This window comes from Trachypithecus francoisi, unplaced genomic scaffold (genome assembly GCF_009764315.1).
Source record: "Trachypithecus francoisi isolate TF-2019V2 unplaced genomic scaffold, Tfra_2.0 Lachesis_group0, whole genome shotgun sequence".
Lineage (NCBI taxonomy): Eukaryota > Metazoa > Chordata > Mammalia > Primates > Cercopithecidae > Trachypithecus > Trachypithecus francoisi.
The window spans coordinates 190,660,176-190,683,507 of NW_022681453.1; positions in this window are offsets into that span (position 1 = coordinate 190,660,176).

Genomic DNA, 23,332 nt, shown 5'->3' on the forward strand with positions numbered 1-23,332 from the left:
TGGGACTGAAAACTCACATATTATCTGGTTGGAGTAGCAAAAAGCAAGAAGACCCGGACAGTCTTCTCCATGCACAGGCCAGAGACACATGAAGCAGGAGGCAGGATTAGAGTCTTATATCCTAGGTTGACTTATGTATTTAACATTTGATTGCTTGAAATACAAAACCTTGTTAAAATTTGTGTGTCTGAGCATAAGTGTAACTCTCAAGTTAGACATGTTACTTTAGAAACACAGATACCATAGCACCTTCAAGAGAAGGGCGGATGGTTTCAGCCAACATTTCATTGAATCAAAATATTGGAAGGAGCTAATACTATTTTGTTTATCCTACAAAAGGAAAGTCTTTAAAAGAAAGGTGGTAGTATTTTTTTAAATGTTATCACAATTCAGAATTACACCTCTAGGAGCAAATTCCAAGAGGAGTATTTCAACTCAATATAAGGAAGAATATTTTAAGTTATCACTACCCAGTTATAGAATAAACTGCATCAGAACATAGTAGGCATCCTCATCCCCAGAGTCAAGAAGAAACGATGGCTAAAAGAGAAACAGAATGAGGGTTATATGTAATATCTTCTGAATTTCTTTTGAGACTTCGGAATCTATAAATAGATATTTTTATATAATTTGTTTTATATTTAGGATAATTGAAGAAATGATTTTCAGTGAAAAGGCTTTACTTAAAATTCTTACAATAGCCAGAAAATAATTTTGGCACCAATTTCAATTGGTGGCACTACACCTTATGCCCAAGAAGACAGGTAACTTCCTTTGTTGCGATGTAATTTTTTTCTTCCTCAAAATTGGTGCAATAATCAGTTGTACTTTATTTCATAAATTTTTGCATGTTGAATAAAATTGTATTTAAAAAAGAATAAAAGGAATAATTTATATTTTATTATCCCTTGGATTTACAGTAACAGCTACAATATTTTTATATTTCTACTCTTTTTCTTAAAAATTTAATAACACCTTCATTTAATACATTAGTATATAATCTCATCACTGTTATTTTTTTTTATTATACTTTAAGTTCTAGGGTACATGTGCATAACGTGCAGGTTTGTTACATATGTATACTTATGCCATGTTGGTGTGCTGCACCCATCAACTCGTCAGCACCCATCAATTCATCATTTATATCATGTATAACTCCCCAATGCAATCCCTCCCTCCTCCCCCCTCCCCATGATAGGCCCCAGTGTGTGATGTTCCCCTTCCCCAGTCCAAGTGATCTCATTGTTCAGTTCCCACCTATGAGTGAGAACATGCGGTGTTTGGTTTTCTCTTCTTGTGATAGTTTGCTAAGAATGATGGTTTCCAGCTGCATCCATGTCCCTACAAAGGACACAAATTCATCCTTTTTGATGGCTGCATAGTATTCCATGGTGTATATATGCCACATTTTCTTAATCCAGTCTGTCACAGATGGACATTTGGATCGATTCCAAGTCTTTGCTATTGTGAATAGTGCCGCAATAAACATACGTGTGCATGTGTTTTGTAGTAGAGTAATTTATAATCCTTTGGGTATATACCCAGTAGTGGGATGGCTGGGTCATATGGTACATCTAGTTCTAGCTCCTTGAGGAATCGCCATACTGTTTTCCATAATGGTTGAACTAGTTTACAATCCCACCAACAGTGTAAAAGTGTTCCTATTTCTCCACATCATCTCCAGCACCTGTTGTTTCCTGACTTCTTAATGATTGCCATTCTGACTGGTGTGAGATGGTATCTCATTGTGGTTTTGATTTGCATTTCTCTGATGGCGAGTGATGATGAGCATTTTTTCATGTGTCTGTTGGCTGTATGGATGTCTTCTTTTGAGAATGTCTGTTCATATCCTTTCCCCACTTTTTGATGGGGTTGTTTGTTTTTTCTTGTATATTTGTTTGAGTTCTTTGTAGATTCTGGATATTAGCCCTTTGTCAGATGAGTAGGTTGCAAAAATTTTCTCCCATTCTGTAGGTTGCCGGTTCACTCTGATGGTAGTTTCTTTTGCTGTGCAGAAGCTCTTTAGTTAATGAGATCCCATTTGTCAATTTTGGCTTTTGCTGCCGTTGCTTTTGGTGTTTTAGACATGAAGTCCTTGCCCATGCCTATGTCCTGAATGGTACTACCTAGATTTTCTTCTAGGGTTTTTATGGTATTAGGTCTAACATTTAAGTCTCTAATCCATCTTGAATTAATCTTTGTATAAGGGTAAGGAAAGGATCCAGTTTCAGCTTTCTACTTATGGCTAGCCAATTTTCCCAGCACCATTTATTAAATAGGGAATCCTTTCCCCATTTCTTGTTTTTGTCAGGTTTATCAAAGATCAGATGGCTGTAGATGTGTGGTGTTATTTCTGAGGACTCTGTTCTGTTCCATTGGTCTATATCTCTGTTGTGGTACCAGTACCATGCTGTTTTGGTTACTGTAGCCTTGTAGTATAGTTTGAAGTCAGGTAGCGTGACGCCTCCAGCTTTGTCCTTTTGACTTAGGATTGTCTTGGCAATGCGGGCTCTTTTTTGGTTCCATATGAACTTTAAAGCCGTTTTTTCCAATTCTGTGAAGAAACTCATTGGTAGCTTGATGGGGATGGCATTGAATCTATAAATAACTTGGGCAGTATGGCCATTTTCACGATATTGATTCTTCCTATCCATGAGCATGGTATGTTCTTCCATTTGTTTGTGTCCTCTTTTATTTCACTGAGCAGTGGTTTGTAGTTCTCCTTGAAGAGGTCCTTTACATCTCTTGTAAGCTGGATTCCTAGGTATTTTATTCTCTTTGAAGCGATTGTGAATGGAAGTTCATTCCTGATTTGGCTCTCTGCTTGTCTGTTACTGGTGTGTAAGAATGCTTGGGATTTTTGCACATTAATTTTGTATCCTGAGACTTTGCTGAAGTTGCTTAACAGCTTAAGGAGATTTTGGGCTGAGATGATGGGGTTTTCTAAATATACAATCATGTCATCTGCAAACAGGGACAATTTGACTTCTTCTTTTCCTAACTGGATACCCTTGATTTCTTTCTCTTGCCTGATTGCCCTAGCCAGAACTTCCAACACTATGTTGAATAGGAGTGGTGAGAGAGGGCATCCCTGTCTTGTGCCAGTTTTCAAAGGGAATTTTTCCAGTTTTTGCCCATTCAGTATGATATTAGCTGTGGGTTTGTCATAAATAGCTCTTATTATTTTGAGGTACGTTCCATCAATACCGAATTTATTGAGCGTTTTTAGCATAAAGGGCTGTTGAATTTTGTCAAAAGCCCTTTCTGCATCTATTGAGATAATCATGTGGTTCTTGTCTTTGGTTCTGTTTATATGCTGGATTACGTTTATTGATTTGCGAATGTTGAACCAGCCTTGCATCCCAGGGATGAAGCCCACTTGATCATGGTGGAAAGCTTTTTGATGTGCTGCTGAATCCGGTTTGCCAGTATTTTATTGAGAATTTTTGCGTCGATGTTCATCAGGGATATTGGTCTAAAATTCTCTTTTTTTGTTGTGTCTCTGCCAGGCTTTGGTATCAGGATGATGTTGGCCTCATAAAATGAGTTAGGGAGGATTCCCTCTTTTTCTATTGATTGGAATAGTTTCAGAAGGAATGGTACCAGCTCCTCCTTGTACCTCTGGTAGAATTCAGCTGTGAATCCATCTGGTCCTGGACTTTTTTTCGTGGGTAGGCTATTAATTGTTGCCTCAATTTCAGAGCCTGCTATTGGTCTATTCAGGGATTCAACTTCTTCCTGTTTAGTCTTGGGAGAGTGTAAGTGTCCAGGAAATTATCCATTTCTTCTAGATTTTCTAGTTGATTTGCATAGAGGCATTTATAGTATCTCTGATGGTAGTTTGTATTTCTGTGGGGTCAGTGGTGATATCCCCTTTATCATTTTTTATTGCGTCTATTTGATTCCTCTCTCTTTTCTTCTTTATTAGTCTTGCTAGCGGTCTGTCAATTTTGTTGATCTTTTCAAAAAACCAACTCCTGGATTCATTGATTTTTTGGAGGGTTTTTTGTGTCTCTATCTCCTTCAGTTCTGCTCTGATCTTAGTTATTTCTTGCCTTCTGCTAGCTTTTGAATGTGTTTGCTCTTGCCTCTCTAGTTCTTTTAATTGTGATGTTAGAGTGTCAATTTTAGATCTTTCCTGCTTTCTCTTGTGGGCATTTAGTGCTATAAATTTCCCTCTACACACTGCTTTAAATGTGTCCCAGAGATTCTGGTATGTTGTATCTTTGTTCTCATTGGTTTCAAAGAACATCTTTATTTCTGCTTTCATTTCGTTATGTACCCAGTAGTCATTCAGGAGCAGGTTGTTCAGTTTCCATGTAGTTGAGCAGTTTTGATTGAGTTTCTAGTCCTGAGTTCTAGTTTGATTGCACTGTGGTCTGAGAGACAGTTTGTTATAATTTCTATTCTTGTACATTTGCTGAGGAGTGCTTTACTTCCAATTATGTGGTCAATTTTGGAATAAGTGCGATGTGGTGTGCTGAGAGAATGTCTATTCTGTTGATTTGGGGTGGAGAGTTCTATAGATGTCTATTAGGTCCGCTTGGTGCAGAGATGATTCAATTCCTGGATATCCTTGTTAACTTTCTGTCTCGTTGATCTGTCTAATGTTGACAGTGGAGTGTTGAAGTCTCCCATTATTATTGTATGGGAGTCTAAGTCTCTTTGTAGGTCTCTAAGGACTTGCTTTATGAATCTGGGTGCTCCTGTATTGGGTGCATATATATTTAGGAGAGTTAGCTCTTCCTGTTGAATTGATCCCTTTACCATTATGTAATGGCCTTCTTTGTCTCTTTTGATCTTTGATCGTTTAAAGTCTGTTTTATCAGAGACTAGGATTGCAACCCCTGCTTTTTTTTGTTCTCCATTTGCTTGGTAGATCTTCCTCCATCCCTTTATTTTGAGCCTATGTATGTCTCTGCATGTGAGATGGGTCTCCTGAATACAGCAGACTGATGGGTCTTGACTCTTTATCCAGTTTGCCAGTCTGTGTCTTTTCATTGGAGCATTTAGTCCATTTACATTTAAGGTTAATATTGCTATGTGTGAACTTGATCCTGCCATTATGATATTAACTGGTTATTTTGCTCGTTAGTTGATGCAGTTTCTTCCTAGCCTCGATGGTCTTTACATTTTGGCATGTTTTTGCAATGGCTGGTACCGGTTGTTCCTTTCCATGGTTAGGGCTTCCTTCAGGGTCTCTTGTAAGGCTGGCCTGGTGGTGACAAAATCTCTAAGCATTTGCTTATCTGTAAAGGATTTTATTTCTCCTTCACTGATGAAACTTAGTTTGGCTGGATATGAAATTCTGGGTTGAAAATTCTTTTCTTTAAGAACGTTGAATATTGGCCCCCACTCTCTTCTGGCTTGTAGAGTTTCTGCCGAGAGATCTGCTGTTATTCTGATGGGCTTCCCTTTGTGGGTAACCCGACCTTTCTCTCTGGCTGCCCGTAAGATTTTTTCCTTCATTTCAACTTTGGTGAATCTGGCAATTATGTGTCTTGGAGTTGCTCTTCTGGAGGAGTATCTTTGTGGCGTTCTCTGTATTTCCTGAATTTGAATGTTGGCCTGCCCTACTAGGTTGGGGAAGTTCTCCTGGATGATATCCTGAAGAGTCTTTTCCAACTTGGTTCCATTTTCCCCCTCACTTTCAGGCACCCCAATCAGACGTAGATTTGGTCTTTTTACATAGTCCCATACTTCTTGCAGGCTTTGTTCATTTCTTTTTCTTCTTTTTTCTTTTGGTTTCTCTTCTCACTTCATTTCATTCATTTGATCCTCAATCGCTGATACTCTTTCTTCCAGTTGATCGAGTCGGTTACTGAAGCTTGTGCATTTGTCACGTATTTCTCGTGTCATGGTTTTCATCTCTGTCATTTCGTTTATGATCTTCTCTGCATTAATTAGTCTAGCTGTCAATTCTTCCACTCTTTTTTCAAGATTTTTAGTTTCTTTGCGCTGGGTACGTAATTCCTCCTTTAGCTCTGAGAAGTTTGATGGACTGAAGCCTTCTTCTCTCATCTCGTCAAAGTCATTCTCTGACCAGCTTTGATCCGTTGCTGGCGATGGGCTGCGCTCCTTTGCAGGGGGAGATGCGCTCTTATTTTTTGAATTTCCAGCTTTTCTGCCCTGCTTCTTCCCCATCTTTGTGGTTTTATCTGTCTCGGTCTTTGATGATGGTGACGTACTGATGGGGTTTTGGTATAGGTGTCCTTCCTGTTTGCTAGTTTTCCGTCTGACAGTCAGAAGGACTGTCTGTTGGTCTGTTGGAGATTGCTTGAGGTCCACTCCAGACCCTGTTTGCCTGGGTATCAGCAGCAGAGGTTGCCGAAGATAGAATATTGCTGAACAGCGAGTGTACCTGTCTGATTCTTCCTTTGGAAGTTTCCTCTCGGGGTGACTCCACCCTGTGAGGTGTGGGGTGTCAGACTGCCCCTAGTGGGGGATGTCTCCCAGCTAGGCTACTCAGGGGTCAGGGACCCACCTGAGCAGGCAGTCTGTCCGTTCTCGGATCTCAACCTCCGCGTTGGGAGATCCACGGCTCTCCCCAAAGCTGTCAGACAGAGTCGTTCGCGTCGTGCACCGGCCCCCGCTGCTTTCCCTATTGGACTTCAGCTGTGGCTCTCCCCAGAGGTGGAGTCTACAGAGACAGGCAGGCTTCCTTGAGCTGCTGTGAGCTCCACCCAGTTCGAGCTTCCCAGCGGCTTTGTTTACCTACTTAAGCCTCAGCAATGGCGGGCGCCCCTCCCCCAGCCTCGCTGCTGCCTTGCGGACAGATCGCGGCAGACTGCTGAGTTAGCAGTGAGGGAGGCTCCGTGGGCGTGGGACCCTCCCAGCCAGGTGTGGGATATATTCTCCTGGTGTGCCTGTTTCCTTAAAGCGCAGTATTGGGGTGGGAGTTACTCGATTTTCCAGGTGTTGTGTGTCTCAGTTCCCCTGGCTAGGAAAAGGGATTTCCTTCCCCCTTGCGCTTCCAGGTGAGGCGATGCCTCGCCCTGCTTCAGCTCTCGCTGGTCAGGCTGCAGCAGCTGACCAGCACCGATTGTCCGGCACTCCCTAGAGAGATGACCCCAGTACCTCAGTTGAAAATGCAGAAATCACCGGTCTTCTGTGTCGCTCGTGCTGGGAGTTGGAGACTGGAGCTGTTCCTATTCGGCCATCTTGCTCCGCCCCATCACTGTTATTTAAATTGTCATATTATTTTCTGCTGTCATCTCTTTAAGAAGAGAGATGGTTTACCCTATAATCTTTTGGGGTAAATAACCCTTTTTGGAATGGTAGAGTGAATTTATATGTGGTTGGCGAAAATAGTATTCTAATCATTATAAATCCCTGGTGGAAATATGGCATAGGAGAAAAGTTTACAGGGTAATATTATGGTATGTGTTTTTATCTATTTTATTTTATTTACTTTTATTTTTTGTAGAATCAGAGCCTCACTATGTTGCCCCAGTGGTCTCGACTCCTGGCCTCAAGTGATCTTCCTGCCTCAGCTTACCAAAGTGTTGAGATTATAGGTGTGAGCCACAGTGCCCAGTCTGTGTTTTTATAACTGGAAGTACATAACATCTTTTACACAATATGCAAGTGCATATTGAGGAATGAGGGAGACCAAATAGGTCTAAAAGTAAGCAAAATAAGTCTTGACCCATTAACTGTACAGATCAAAATCCACACTAATTTTAGATGTACAGAACACTATCTCTTTTTAAAAATCTATTTAGAAATTACTTACGGTGTTTTTTAGAAAATGCACAGGAACCCCTGTTAAAAAATAAAACATTCCTAACAGAGTTGAAGGCCACCCACAACCTTGTCATTCCGCATGCCTATTTCACTGTCCTTCCCAATCAGAATAATCATTATGAACTCGGTGTTTATAATACCCATACATTTTATACCATTTCTTTCCAAGCACTTTTAGGAACATTTGGAAACTTTTAGTTACATTTAAGAAACGCACACTGAAACAAATATAGCTCTATGATGTATTTGCTGTTCAACAGCAAGGGACACCAATTGCACACTGAAGTAGGAAACCATGGACTGGAATTCAGAGGCTTAATTCTGGTTCTGGCTCTTCATCAACTAACAAGTCACTTATCAGTACACCTTATGATCCTAATGTCTCCAGTGAAGGGGTGAAACGAGGTTAGCAGTTCCAAGCTTTTTCTCAAAACAAAAAATGCTTTTTGGGTGTTTGGTTTTTTCAGTTTATGTTCTGTGATTTGTGACACTAGTAAAAGTACCTGGTCTACCTTTCCTAGTTCATAAATTATCATAAAGTCATCAACACATTTTCTGGTTTGTATAAGGTACTCAATATTTTCCCTCTGAGTAACTTTAATTCTAATGGAGACGGAAAAAACATGTCATTTTAATATACCTGTAGTACATTCTTATGCTGGGTATATAGAGTCTCTCTCTCTCTCTCTCTCTCTCTCTGTGTGTGTGTGTGTGTGGTGTGTGTGTGTAGGCAATATCTGAAGGATAATCTAGAGTATCTAGAGTAAATTGAGTCAAAAATCTATTTTGAATACAGGTGAAAGCTTCAATTTCAAAAATATTTATTTACAGGTCTTTCTATGCTTTGCATTCAATAATTCAACTCAACACACACTGCTGGCATCATTCTCATCTTTTGAAGGGATGATAGGTATGTATCCAGCTACATGATAAACACAGACTTGTATTAAATTTGTTTATATTTGAAGTCTGACTATAAGTTGCAGTAGTCTACATAGCTAAGAATCTCTATTACTCTAAACACCCATATTTTCAGATGTTGGTTTTCATATTCAATGTTTCAAGACTGAAGGTACAGTGAAATTATTATCAAAATATTGTCCATGCACATCTGCATGAGAATCACATATGATACTTGTTAAATTCTGAGTTTTGGAGATCTACTCAGACCTAATGCATCATAATGCAGGCCATGAAGATCTTGACACAGAATAAATAACAACTGAGAATTGCATTTCTGAAAAGTTTCTTAGCTGATTCTTTTGTTTCACAACTTCTCTCTAGAACAAGAGCCCAGTTCTCCTCTCCAGCTCCATTAAAGCCTCTGGGACCTATTCCACTATCAGAATAACAACAACGATGATAATACAACATTCTAGAACTTAAATTGGCATCAACTCTCAGCTCTTCATTAGAAAGAGAATCTAATTTGTGGAATAAATGAGACTTAGTATTTGTAGGGACCCAGATCCCTACTGACAAGAGCCTGAGTCTAAGAAGTACTTAACATAGTTAGAATCACTGCGGTAATTACAAGAAAGGTTCTGTAATGTTAGTTGTTAGTGTGCAGAAGAGATTTTTCTCTTCAAAAATAGAAGCATTATTACCAAATTGAAAACAAAAAAAATTCATCCCAGAAGCAATATGTTAATTAATTGACTTAACAACATGTTGTCTTTACATTTTGACTTTGATTTTAGCAGACTGAAGCTGGTGTGTGGGTGGGGTGGAGGTAGTGGGGCAAGGGATGGAGTGAATAAAACATCTTCGAGCTCTTTGGCTTTGCGGCAGAGACCAGCTGTCAAAATTAATATGAGATTCATAGGTTCAGGATCTGACATAAATTAGACTGAGTGAAAGGAGAAATGTTAATGGAACTTGAAAATAAATCCCATAGCACCTGTATATACAAGATTTTTTTAATACAGTGATTATTCCTAGCTGCATCATTATAATAACTTTCTAAAGACTGAACTTAGCATCCTGAGGTCCTTTTGTGGGGAGCGAGAAGATGCAAGTTGAGACAAAGTATCATATTTTTACTGATAGGAGACCAAAACAGTCAATTGTTTAAAAAAAAAAAAATCAGTAAACTATGTAAAAAGTAACACAACTAAATTTATTTAATTTTAAATGCAAATAAAGTATTGAAAAGGTTAATTAAAAATATTCTGAAGGTTTACTTTTATTTGATATTAGCTGGAGAAAAACATTTACATGTTATCTTTAAAATAAAACATTGATTGGGTGATCATAATCATGTCTGTATGTTCCAGACAGACTATCTGTGTGACCATATCTCTATGAGAATCCCCACAGCTAGTTAGGTCCTGGCTCATCACAATGTGTACTTAAACCTGCAGTATCAGCATCTCCTGGTAACTTGAAAGACATGTAGGCTCTCAGGCCCCACCCCAGACTTGCGGGATCACAATCTGCATCATCATCAAATCTCAGATGATTCAACTGAACATTAATGTTTTTAAAGCATTGATTTAGGCCATTAAATAAACTGCCTCTTTTTAATTAGTTTGAAAAAAATACTTTAAAAATAAGATTTTATTTTGCTAGGGCCCTAGACAATTGAACAACTTACTATTCCGCAACATAAAATGATTTTAGACCTGGAAGGGTTTTTGAAACCATTTTATCCAATCCTTTGTTTTATAGATTAGGAATCTAAGAGCTCAAAAGACAGAATGGCAGGCCCAAGGTCGTAAGCTATTTAATTACAGAGCTGAAATGCAAGCTCGGATGTCTTGGTTTCCAATTCAAACATGGAAAGAAAGCAAGACTTATCTGAAAACAGTCAGTGACATTTCAATTATTTTTACAAGTACTTCATACCAAAAAGAAACAGAAATATATTTCCCATCACTTTGCCTCGCAAACATGTATACAATTATTTGTTTTCTTGGTTTGTACAATAATTGGGGCAAGCTGTCACATGTATTTAAAGACACACTTTAAAATTGAATTTCTTTTTACACTAGGACTTCTTTTCTGCTAGCTCTACTCATCTGGACCACTAGTCTTCAATTCTGCTAGTCATTTTAATGCTGGTTTTTTCATCTCTGATGATAGATGAGCTCACTAAATAGGCACACTATTGTGTAAACAATTAGTTACCAGGGATCACAGGAGAAAGGCCCTTTTCAAGACAGAAGAGCACTGGAGAGAGTGGACTGGGTGTTTCTTTTTCAATGATGAGTAACTAGTCCTTGAATATTGCTGAGTCAAAGGAAAACCGCCAAGCCCAGAACCCTCATGGCAGGTACAGCTGTGCCCCGTCAGGAGAAAGACACTTGGCCAACACCAAGATATCCCAGTGCCAGTGTGCTGCTGAGGCAGTCGAGATTATGTCATACATGCTGTTTTCAATGCTAATCGTTATAAAACATTGACCAGTCAATACATGCAGCAGAAATTTCAAGATGAATAAAGAGTTGTAGAGGAGTAAAGACTGAGAAATTAAGAAAATATTTTTAAAATTTATTTTTATTTGATGTTTATTACCAACTTAAAAATGGATAAAAATGTATTATGTTACAACTCTAAATTTTCTTTGACGCCTAAATCACATATTAAGACTAAGTTAAGCAGCGAAAAAGATGATTAAGCAGCCCCCTAATATCTATTTGCGTTACACCACACCTTCTCTGGAATTTTATCACTGGTCAACTTGATCACCTTACTTCCTGTGAGATTTTAGTATTGGAGGATACATAGCTGAGACACAGAGAAAGAAGAAAGGAGAGGGAGAGAGTAGTGAGGTGGGGAGGAGCAAAATGAAAGCCAGAAGATGTAACCTAATGTGTTTAAACTTAAATAAATATGCAAATATGCAGTTAAATTACATATTTATTCTCCTGTTGTTCTTCTAAAATTGAATTTAACTGATGTGTCATACTCTGTGCATTTTAGAAATGATTTCTAAGTATTAAATTTCCATTTCTGAGCACTCCATTGAATATGGAATAACCACAATAAAAGACATGTAAAATTGCTGAAAAGTACGTATGGAGCTCAGCACTATAGAACATATTTGTTAGGGAATATGTCTACTGGCTACTGCAAATAAACAATGAAAATTCCTAGGGAACCTTAATGTACCATGCATGCAACATACTGTTAACAATTTTTTTAGATAAGGATATAGGAGCTTCAGGCTAGTATCCTTTCTGTCCCTGGGTTCCTCTGTATGCACTAAACCTTGTACATTGGCATGAATTCCCTCTCCATCCTACCTCAGTTAAAATGGTATTTCTTTTTTCCTCCTCACTTTGTAGTCTGGGAGGCTACCAGCTTATGAGTGGCAACTGCTCACTGGATGGTGCTATGGCTGAAACACAAAATGAATAGTAATGTCAATCACATATAATCTCTCTCAAATACACCTAGAAAGAGGAAGTATAAGGCCTTCCCATGGACATTATTTTGTTATTTTTCTTATTTGTTGTTGTTGTTTTTCCATAAATCAGCTTTTCTTTTTTTTTCTCTAGAGTATACATGACTTTGGTTTTCTTTCTCTAGGATATAGAGATGACAATGTGGTTTTTAGAATTAAGCTACAGAACATAAATGAAAATAAATGAGTGCTGAAGACTTCTCGTTCTCGGAATGTGGAAGATAAACAGAGAAAGGCTCAGCAAACAATCTAGAAACGTACTATAAGATATAGTGAGCATCCTTTTACACATATAGCTGAGTCTGCAAAAAAGAGAAATCCCAGCTGATAAGAAATGCAAGGACGGCCGGGCTCGGTGGCTCATGCCTGCAATCCCAGCACTTTGGGAAGCCCAGGCGGGTGGATCAACTGAGGTTAGGAGTTTGAGAGCAAATTGGTCAACATGGTGAAACCCTGTCTCTACTGAAAATACAAAAAATTAGCCAGGCATGGTGGTGGGTACCTGTAATTCCAGCTACTTGGGAGGCTGAGGCAGGAGAATTGCTTGAACCTGGGAGACAGAGGTTGCAGTGAGGTGAGATCATGCCATTGCACTCCAGCTTGGGCAACGAGAGCAAATCTCTGTCAAAAAAAAGAGGGAAGGAAGGAAGGAAGGAAGGAAGGAAGGAAGGGAGGGAAAGAGAAAGAAAGAAAGAAAGAAAGAAAGAAAGAAAGAAAGAAAGAGAGAGAGAGAGAGAGAGAGAGAGAAAGAAAGAAAGAAAGAAAGAGAAAGAAAGAAAGGAAGGAAGGAGAAACAGAGAGAGGGAAGGAAGGAAGGAAGAGAAAGAAAAAAGAGAAGAGAAGAGAAGAGAAAAGAAAAGAAAAGGAAAAGAAAAGAAATGAAGCTCACGGACAACACACAACACAAAACAGTGTAAACAGAAGCAGGCTTTGCCAACAGAGACTATGGGCTTTATATCTCTGGGACTTCTCTGATGTCCACAAGTCGAAAGCAGAGGAGGCCTTTATACTCACATAAAATAAAGAATTGGAATTGAGATCCCTACATAATGTCTGAACTCATACATAGCTGATCATTTTGTAGAAGAGTAATCTAGGAACCGTTGCCTGTCTCTGACCGGGCTTGGAGTGAGTAAAACATCTCTTAAGATTCTGTAACCAGAGGCCTCTGTCTTATGTTTGCCCAACATGCACACAGGAGTGATCAGTTCAGTCTAATGATTACTTAATGAAAGACGAGGTGAGAAATTAATTGGTTCTATGTCTTTAAAAATTTCTTAAAATGATTATTAGTTAAAGAGGGAGGTAAAGAGTACTTCAGGCAAAAAAAACAAGGCATATGCAAAGGTCCTGGGTTGGAGAAAATAGGGCACATTTGAAGAATCAGATGAGGTCTCATGAAAAGGGAAGTGAGACAGCAAGAGAGACTAGAATTGGAGTGGCTGAAGATAGACAAATTATGAAACCAGGTGTACAAACACCTAAAAAATAAGCAGAGTTGCACAAAGTGAACACAATTTGGGAATTGACACATTTGTCCATGACTAATTACTAAAGGCGTTTTGATGGGTTACTGCATTTCACAAAATGAGAGATCATCTTATTATTATTTTAGACACATCTGTGGCAAAGGACTACATGAATACCATTGTCATTTTTTGAATCCAAACCCTAGGTCCTTGAGCTACAACTAACAATTCTATAAATAGTTCCTGGACAATTTTCTAGACTTGATCTTGCCTTGAACAGATTGGGTACTGTGGTAGGTAGGCTGTCTTCCTCAAATATGCCCATTTCCTAATCAACAAAATCTATGAATATATTTCCTTACATGGCAGAAGGGACTTTGCAGACGTGATTAAATTAAGGATCTTGTGATGAGGAGGTTGTCTTGGGATTATCCAGGTAGGCCCAACATAATCACTAAGGTCTTTATGAGAGGGGGACATTTGAGCCAGAGTCAGAGAAAGAGACATGACGATGGGAGAATAGATTACAGTGATGCTGCCACAAACAAAAAAAAAAAAAGAAAAACAAACAACAAAAAAAGGCAGCCTTTAGAAGCTGAAAAAGGCAAGGAACTGATTCTTCCTACGGCTCTCAGGAGGAATACAGCCCTGCTGACCAATTTTTAATTTCTGACCTTCAAAACTGTAAGATAATAAAGTTGTGTTGTTGGAAGTCACTAATTGAGGTGGTCTGTTAAAAAAAGAAAAAAGAAGGCCGGGCGCGGTGGCTCAAGCCTGTAATCCCAGCACTTTGGGAGGCCGAGACGGGCGGATCACGAGGTCAGGAGATCAAGACCATCCTGGCTAACACAGTGAAACCCCGTCTCTACTAAAAATACAAAAACTAGTTGGGCGAGGTGGCGGGCGCCTGTAATCCCAGCTACTCGGGAGGCTGAGGCAGGAGAATGGCGTAAACCCGGGAGGCGGAGCTTGCAGTGAGCTGAGATCTGGCCACTGCACTCCAGTCCGGGCGACAGAGCGAGACTCCGCCTCCAAAAAAAAAAAAAAAAAAAAAGAAAAAAGAAAAAACTGGAAACTAAGGAAACTAATACAGATACCTAGCATAAGCTGAATGAAGGGATGAAGGTAAGTTAATTGCAAAGGTTTTTTCTGTTTTTTGGGGTTTTTTTTTTCGGGGACGGTGTCTTGCTCTGTCACCCAGGCTAGAGTGCAGTGGCGTGATCTCAGCTCATTGCAACCTCCACCTCCCAGGTTCAGGCAATTCTCCTGCCTCAGCCTCCTGAGCAGCTGGGCCAACACGCCCGGCTAACTTTTGTATTTTTAGTATAGACGGGGTTTCACCATGTTTGCCAGGCTAATCTTGAGCTCCTGACCTTGTGATCCACCCGCCTCGGCCTCCCAAAGTGCTGGGATTATAGGCATGAGCCACCACGCCTCACCACAAAGATTTTTTAATAGCTAATTTTGATAAACACATGCACGTCCACAACTACACAATTCAACAATACAGACGTATGCTGTGTAATACAGTAGCCACTAGCGACACGTGGCTGTTGAGCACCTGAAGGGTGACCAGTTCTAATTGAGATGGGCTTAAAGTGTAAAACACAGAGTGAATTTAGAAAATGTAGTATGAAAAAATGGAAAATATCTCAGTAATGAATTTATAGCAATTATGTGTTGAAATAGTAATATTTCGGATAGATTGAGTTTAATTAAATATGTTGTTGAAATTTGTTTCACCAATTAATTTTACATTTTTTAATGTGGTTACTAGGATATTTCAAATGACCCATGTGGGAGGTGGAGCAGGATGGCCAACTAGAAGCCTCCATCAATTGTCCTCCTTGCAGAAATACCAAATTGATCAGCTATCCACACAAAAAGCACCTGCATAAGAACCAAAAATCAGCTTATATACCAGCTTGGCCACAGTAGGGTAGAGCACTAAGCAGGCTTTTGGGGTCCCCAGTTTCAGGCCTTGGCTCTAGAACAACATTCCTGGACCTGCCCTGGGCCAGTGAGGAGTCCACTACCCTACAGGCAGTGTCCTAAGCCTGGCAGCAGTCACCACAGGTTAACCAAACAGCTCTTGGTCACTGAATGAGCATTAGTTGTAGCCAGGCAGTACTCGCTCTGGGCATGGAATGGTGGTGGCCATGGGGAGCGATTCCTCTGCCTGTGGAAAAAGGAGACAAGAGTGGGAAGAACTATGATTTGTGGTTTTGGTACCAATTCAGCCATATTGTAATAGAGAACCGGGCAGATTCCTAAGGGTTCCAATTCCAGGCTCTGGTTCTAAGACACCATTTCCAGACTTGCCCAAGAACAGGGGGACCTCGAAGTCACGAAGGAAAGGACTGAAGCCTGGCTAGATTCATCACTTGCTGATTGTAGAATCCTAGGGTCTTGAACAAACATAGGTGGTAGGCAGGCAGTGGTTGCCAGGGGCCATGAGCAAGACCCAGTGATGTGTGGGCTTCAGGTCTGACCTAGTGGTGGTGGCCACAGGGGTGTTTGTGTCACCCTTCCCCCAGCACCAGGTTGCTCAGTATAGAGAGAGAGAGCCTGTTTTGGAGAAAGTAAGGGAAGAGAACAAAAGTCTCTGTCTGATAATCCAGAGAATTATTCCAGATTTTACCCAAGTTCAACAAGGTGATACCTCTATAAGTCTGCAAGAGCCACATCATTACTGGGCTTACAGTGTTCGCTAATGCAGATCCAGCTGCTGTGACTGAAAACTTAGATCACAACACCCAAGTCCCTTTGAATCCCTGGAAAGCCCTCCCAAAAAGGACAATACAAACAAGCCCAGATTGCGATGACTAAAATAAATACAAAACTCTTCAATGCCCAGACACTGGTGAACATCTACAAGCATCAAGAATGTCCAAGAAAATATGAGCTCACTAAACAAACTAAGTAAGGTACCAATGATCTATCCAGGAGAGACAGAGACCTATAAACCTCTCAGATGGAGAATTCAAAATAGCAGTTTTGAAGAATCAAAAAAATCAAGATAACATAGAGAAAGAATTCAGAATCCTATTAAATAAATTCAACAAAGGGATTGAATTAATTTTAAAGAATTGGGCAGAAATTCTGGAGCTAAAAAATGCAGTTGACATACTGAACAATGCCTCAGAGTCTCCTCGCAGAGGAATTGATCAAGCAGAAGAAGGAATTACTGAGCTTAAAGACAGGCTATTTGAAAATACACAGAAGAGACAAAATAAAAAAGAAAGAAAAAAACTAAAGCATGCCTACAAGATCTGGAAAATAGCCTCGAAAGGGCAAATCTAAGAATTATTGGCCTTGAAGAAGAAGTAGAGAGAGTGATTGGGATAGAAAGTTTGTTCAGTTAATAACAGAGAATTTCACCAACCTAGAGAACTATGTTAATATTCAAGTAGAAGAGGGTTATAGAACACCAAGGAGATTTAATCCAGAGAAGACTACAAGACATTGAATAACCAAACTCTCAAAAGTAAGGATAAATAAAGAATCTTAAAAGCAGAAGAAAAAAAAAAGGTGAGATATTTTACCAACATCAGGCCCGTCTTACAAGAAATGCCTTCAGAAATCTTCCAAAGGTACAAAACTCACTGGTAATAGCAGGTACACAGAATAACAGAATATTATAACATCATGATCGTGATGTGTAAACTACTTGAATGGAAAGATTAACAAATGAACCAATCAAAATTATTAAGTACAACTTTTCAAGACTCAGATCATACAAAAGAAAATAGAAATAACAAAAGTTAAAAAGTAGAGAAAAGTTGTTAAAATGTACAATTTTAATTAGTTTTCCATTTGCCTGTCTGTTGGTTGTTTATTTATGCAATTAGTGTTGTCATCAGGTTAAAATAATCTGTAATAAGATAATATTTGTAAGCCTAATGATAGTCTCAAATCAAAAAACATACAACAGATGCAGAAAAAATTAAAAGCAAGAAATTAAAACATACGACCAGAGAAAATTACCTTCACTAAAAGGAAGACAGGAAAAATTAAAGAAAGAAGAAAAAACAAAAAAAACAACCAGAAAACAAATTACAAAATGGTAGGCTTAAGTCCTTACTTATCAATAATAAAACTGAATGTAAAGGTACTAAACTTTCTAATCAAAATACATAGAATAGCTGAGTGGATTTTTTTAAAAAAAGAGACCCAATGATCTGTTGCCAATAACAACAACAAAAAAACACACTTCACCTATAAAGACACACAGAGACTGAGAATAAAGGGATATATAAAAATATTCTATGTCAATGGAAACAAAAAAGAGTAGCAACGGTTATTCTTATATCAGAGAAATGAGATTTCAAAACAAAAACTATAAAAGAGACAAAGGTCATTACATATAATGATATTGGAGTCAACTCAGCAAGAGAATATGATAGTTGTAAATATATATGCACCCAACACTGGAGCACCCAGATATATAAAACATATATTATTAGAGCTAAAGAGACAGATAGATTCCAATACAATAATAGCTAAAGACTTTAACACCCCACTTTCAGCATTGGACAGATCATCTAGACAGAAAAATTAACAAAGAGACATCAGACTTAATCTGTACTATAAACCAACTGGCCCTAATAGATATTTACAAAACATTTCACTCCGTGGCAGCAGAATATACATTATTCTCAGCACGATAATTATTCTCAAGGATAGATCGTATTTTGGGTCACAAAACAGTCCTTAAAAATTAAAAAAAAAAAATTGATATTGTATCAAGCACCTTCCCTGACCACAACAGAATAAAACTAGAAATCAATAACAAGAGGAATGGTGGAAACTATAAAAATACATGGAAATTAAAATGCTCCTGGATGACCAGTGGGTCAATGAAGAAATAAAGAAGAATACTTAAGAACCGGGCATAGTGGCTCACGTCTGTAATCCCAGTACTTTGGGAGGCCAAGGTCAGTGCATCACTTGAGCTCAGGAGTTCAAGACTGGCCTGGGCAACATAGTGAAACTTCATCTCTACAAAAATACAAAAATTAGCCAGACATGGTGACACATGCCTGTAGTCCTAGCTACTCTAGAGGCTGAGGTGGAAGGATGTCTTGAGCCTGGGAGATGGAGTTTTCAGTGAATTGAACCATAATGAAAAACCTCCCATAACAAAAAAAAAAAAAAAAAAGCTGGGACCCAATGGCTTCACTGCTGAATTTTACTAAATATTTTTTAAAGAATTAATACCAATCCTACTGAAACTATTAGGAAAAATAGAGGAGGAGGGAATACTTTTAAACTCATTCTTTTAAGCCAGAATTACATAGATACTGAAACAAGACAGACACAAAACAAAAAGAAAATTGTAGGTCAAAATCCATAACAAAAATTGATGCAAAATCCTCAACAAAATACTAGCAAGCTGAATTCAACAACACATTAAAAATATAATTCATCATGACCAAGTGGGATTTATCTCAGGGTTGAAAGGATGGTTCAACATATGCAAATCAATTGATGTGATACATCTTGTCAACTGAATGAAAAACCACAAGATCATTTCAATTGATGCCGGAAAAAACATTTGATACAATTCAACGTTCCTTAATGATACAAAACTTTTAAAAAATTAAGTATAGAAGGGGCACACTTCAACAAAATAAAACCCATATATGACAGATTCACAGCTAATATCATACTGAAGGGGGAAAAACAGAAAGCCTTTCCTCTAAGATCTGGAACAGGACAAGGATATTCACTTTCACCACTGCTATTCAACATAGTACTAGAAGTACTAACTAGAGCAATCAGACAAAAGAAAAAAACAAAGGGCATCCAAATTGGAAAGGAAAATGTCAAATTATCCTTGTTTGCAGAGGTATGATCTTAGATACGGAAAATCCTAAGGACTTCACCAAAAAAAAAAAAAAAAAACACTATTAGAACTGATAAACATATTCAGTAAAGTTGCAGAATACAAAATCAACATACACAAGTCGGTAACATTTCTATATGCCAATAGCAAACAATCTGAAAAAGAAATCAAGAAAGTGATCTTATGTACAATAACTACAAATAAAATGAAATATCTAGGAATTAATTTAACAAAAAAGTGAAAGATCTCTACAATGAAAACTGTAAAACATTGATGTTACAATGTAGGAAATTGAAGAGGACCGAAAAAAATGAAATGATATTCCATGTTCATGGATTGGAAGATTCAATATTGTTAAAATGTCCGTATTGCCCAAAGCAATCTACAGCTTTATTTCAATCCTTCTGAAAATACCAATAGCAGTCTTCACAAAAATAGAAAAAACAATTCTTAAACTTATGTGGGACCACTAAAGACCCAGAAGAGCCAAAGCTACCCTGGACAAAAAGAGCAAACTTGCAGGAATCACATTACCTGACTTCAAATTATACTACAAAGCTTTAGTAGCCAAAACAGCATGACACTGGCATAAAAACAGACAAATAGGTGAAAGGAACAGAATAGAGAACCCATAAATGAATCTACACATCTACAAGTCAACTCATTTCCAACAAGGATGCCAAGAACATACATTGGGGAAAGGATGGTCCCTTCAATAAATAGTGCTGGGGAAACTGGATATCCATAAGTACAAGAATGAGACTAGGCCCCTCTCTCTTGCCAAATACAAAAATTAAATCAAAATAGATTAAAGACTTAAATCTGATACCTCAAACTATGAAACTAATGCAAGAAAAACGTTGGAGAAATTCCCCAGGACATTGGACTGGATAAAGATTTCTTGAGTAATACCTCACAAGCATAGGTGACCAAAGCAAGAGTGGACAAATGAGATCACATCAATTTAAAAAGTTTCTGCACTGCACAGAATACAATCAACAAAGTGAAGAGACAACCTACAGAATTTGAGAATATATTTACAAACTACCCATCTGCCGGGCTATTAACAAACAAAATATATAAGAAGCTCAAACAACTCTAAAAGAAAAAAAACTAATAATTCAAACAATGGCCAAAAGATATGAATAGACATTTCTCAAAAGATATACAAATGGCAAACAGATATATGAAAATGTGCAATAAAACTTTTATACCAGGTCCAGGGAATAGTAAGAAAGAAATTGATCATCAGAGAAATACAAGTTGAAACTACAATGAGATATTATCTCACCCAGTTCAAATGGTTTTTATCTAAAGACAGCCAATCATAAATGCTGGTGAGGATGTGCAGAAAAGGGAACCTTTGAACACTGTTAGCAGGAATATAAATTAGTACAGCCACTATGGATAAGAGTTTGGAGGTTTCTCAAAATCTAAAAATACAATTACTATATGATCCAGCAATCCCATTGCTAAGTATTTACCCAGAAGAAAGCAAATCAGTACATCAAAGAGAAATCTGAACTCCCATGTGTATTGCAGCACTATTCACAACAACCAATATTTAAAAGCAAGCTGAGTGTTCATTAACAGATGAACTGATAAAGAAAATGGGGTACAAATACACAATGAAGTACTACTCAGCTGTAAAAAAAAAAGGGAGAGCCTGTCATTTGCAACAAGATGGTTGGAACTTTAGGTCGTTATGTTAAGTGAAATAAGTCAGGCACAGAGAGACAAATTTCACTTGTTCTAACTTAGTTGTGGGAGCTAAACATGGAAACAATTGAACTTATGGAGATAGAGAGTAGGAAGGAAGGTTAACAGAGTCTGAGAAGGGTAGTGAGTGGGGTGGGGAATGGGATGCTTAATCAGTACAAAAATACAATTAGATAGAATGATTAAGATCTAGTATTTGGTAGCACAACAGAGTTACTACAACCAACAATGATTAATTAAACATTTAAAAATAACTAAGAGTATAGTTCGATTGTTTGTAACACAAAGAAAGAATAAAGGTGATGGATATCCCGTTTACACTGATATGACTATTATGCATATGACTATATCAAAATATCTCATATGATCCCTAAGTATATACCTACTAGGTACACACAAAAATTAAAAATAAATAAAATAAAAAAATACATATTTGACTAGCATTGGTTTTATTTTATATAGTACTGAAGTAAACATTTCCACAATAGCTCCGTGTTTTAGAAATCTTTACAGAGGCCGGGCGCGGTGGCTCAAGCCTGTAATCCCAGCACTTTGGGAGGCCGAGACGGGCGGATCACGAGGTCAGGAGATCCAGACCATCCTGGCTAATACGGTGAAACCCCGTCTCTACTAAAAAATACAAAAAACTAGCCGGGCGACGAGGCGGGCGCCTGTAGTCCCAGCTACTCGGGAGGCTGAGACAGGAGAATGGCGTGAACCCGGGAGGCGGAGCTTGCAGTGAGCTGAGAGCTGGCCACTGCACTCCAGCCTGGGCGGCAGAGCCAGACTCCGTCTCAAAAAAAAAAAAAAAAAAGAAAAAGAAATCTTTACAGATTTAGAAATTCTATAAACTCAAAGCCAACTTCAAAATGAGATAGTATAGATATTTAGGACATTTAGCAAATGCTGTTAAACAAATGAGATCATGTATAATACATAAGTATATTCTAGATCGGAGTGTGTATGTGGGTATTTTCACATATATTAAAATCACTAAAGTAAACTTTTTTTCTGTGACTTTCCATTCATTATCAATTTTAAATTTTAATCTTCTTTGAAATTTTGATATAAATATTAACTCTTTAGTCTCTTATTTTGCTTCTCTGGATATGGCATTATTTTTCTCTTTTTTGGGCTAAACAAACCTCCACTGGATTAGAATAATGCATCTGAGAGAATAATGAATGGTTTTGTTCGTCTTGGCAAACACTTTGCATTGATTTAATAACGTTCTCTGTTGAATATATGGCAAGAGAATAAATTGAATACTAACACAAATCAATGAAATAAATCTATTAACTGAATACTAGAACTATTAGGAGATATAAATTTAAGCAAGTCCCTTTATATTCTCAGCTTTTGAACCTCGATCAGTTGGAATATTTCTTAAGTCATATTTCATAATTACCTAAAGCTCATTAAAACCAGCCTAAGTACATTGTTCTTGGTGCTTAGTACATTGTTTTTATTTTACTTAATTAGGTAAAGTACCAAAAAGCCTACCACATTTTATAATATTGTCAAACTATGTAATTTTTAGTGTGGATCATAAAGAATAAATAAAATTGTATCAGAGAAGAAATAATAAATTGTAGTTGCAATCAAATCACAGTTTCAACCTTGAATAAATGAGACGTGCATTTGAAAGTCATTTCCATGGCAGCCCATTTGTCGATTAAATGTATCTCCTCGTGAAAATATAGAGCTACAATTATCATTATTCATGTAACGTATGGGAATTCATTCCAAGTGCCACTTCTGTCTCTGTCGCCTATCTGCATTTATTCCAAATGCATTTAAAGGACAATTGTTCCAAAAGGATAACTTAAAAATCAGCTTTCAGGTTCTAATTTTATTTGGAAAATCAGATATGAATCCAAATATCTTTGTCCACAAAATAAGTCCAGCAAAGATGATTTCACCACATTTAAAGTGTCTAAGTCTTCATTGAAATTATTATAAACTTTTGTTCTATTGAACACAAAAAAAGCCTTTCATTTATATTAAAGGTGTTAAATATTTTCACTTGCCTCTGTTATAACCACCCGTATCCACTACAAAGCAAATTTGGTCCACAGACTAAAAGAAGATTTTTGAATTGCAAGAGAGTTTTGCTTTTGTTTTTTAACTTGTTTTCATTAG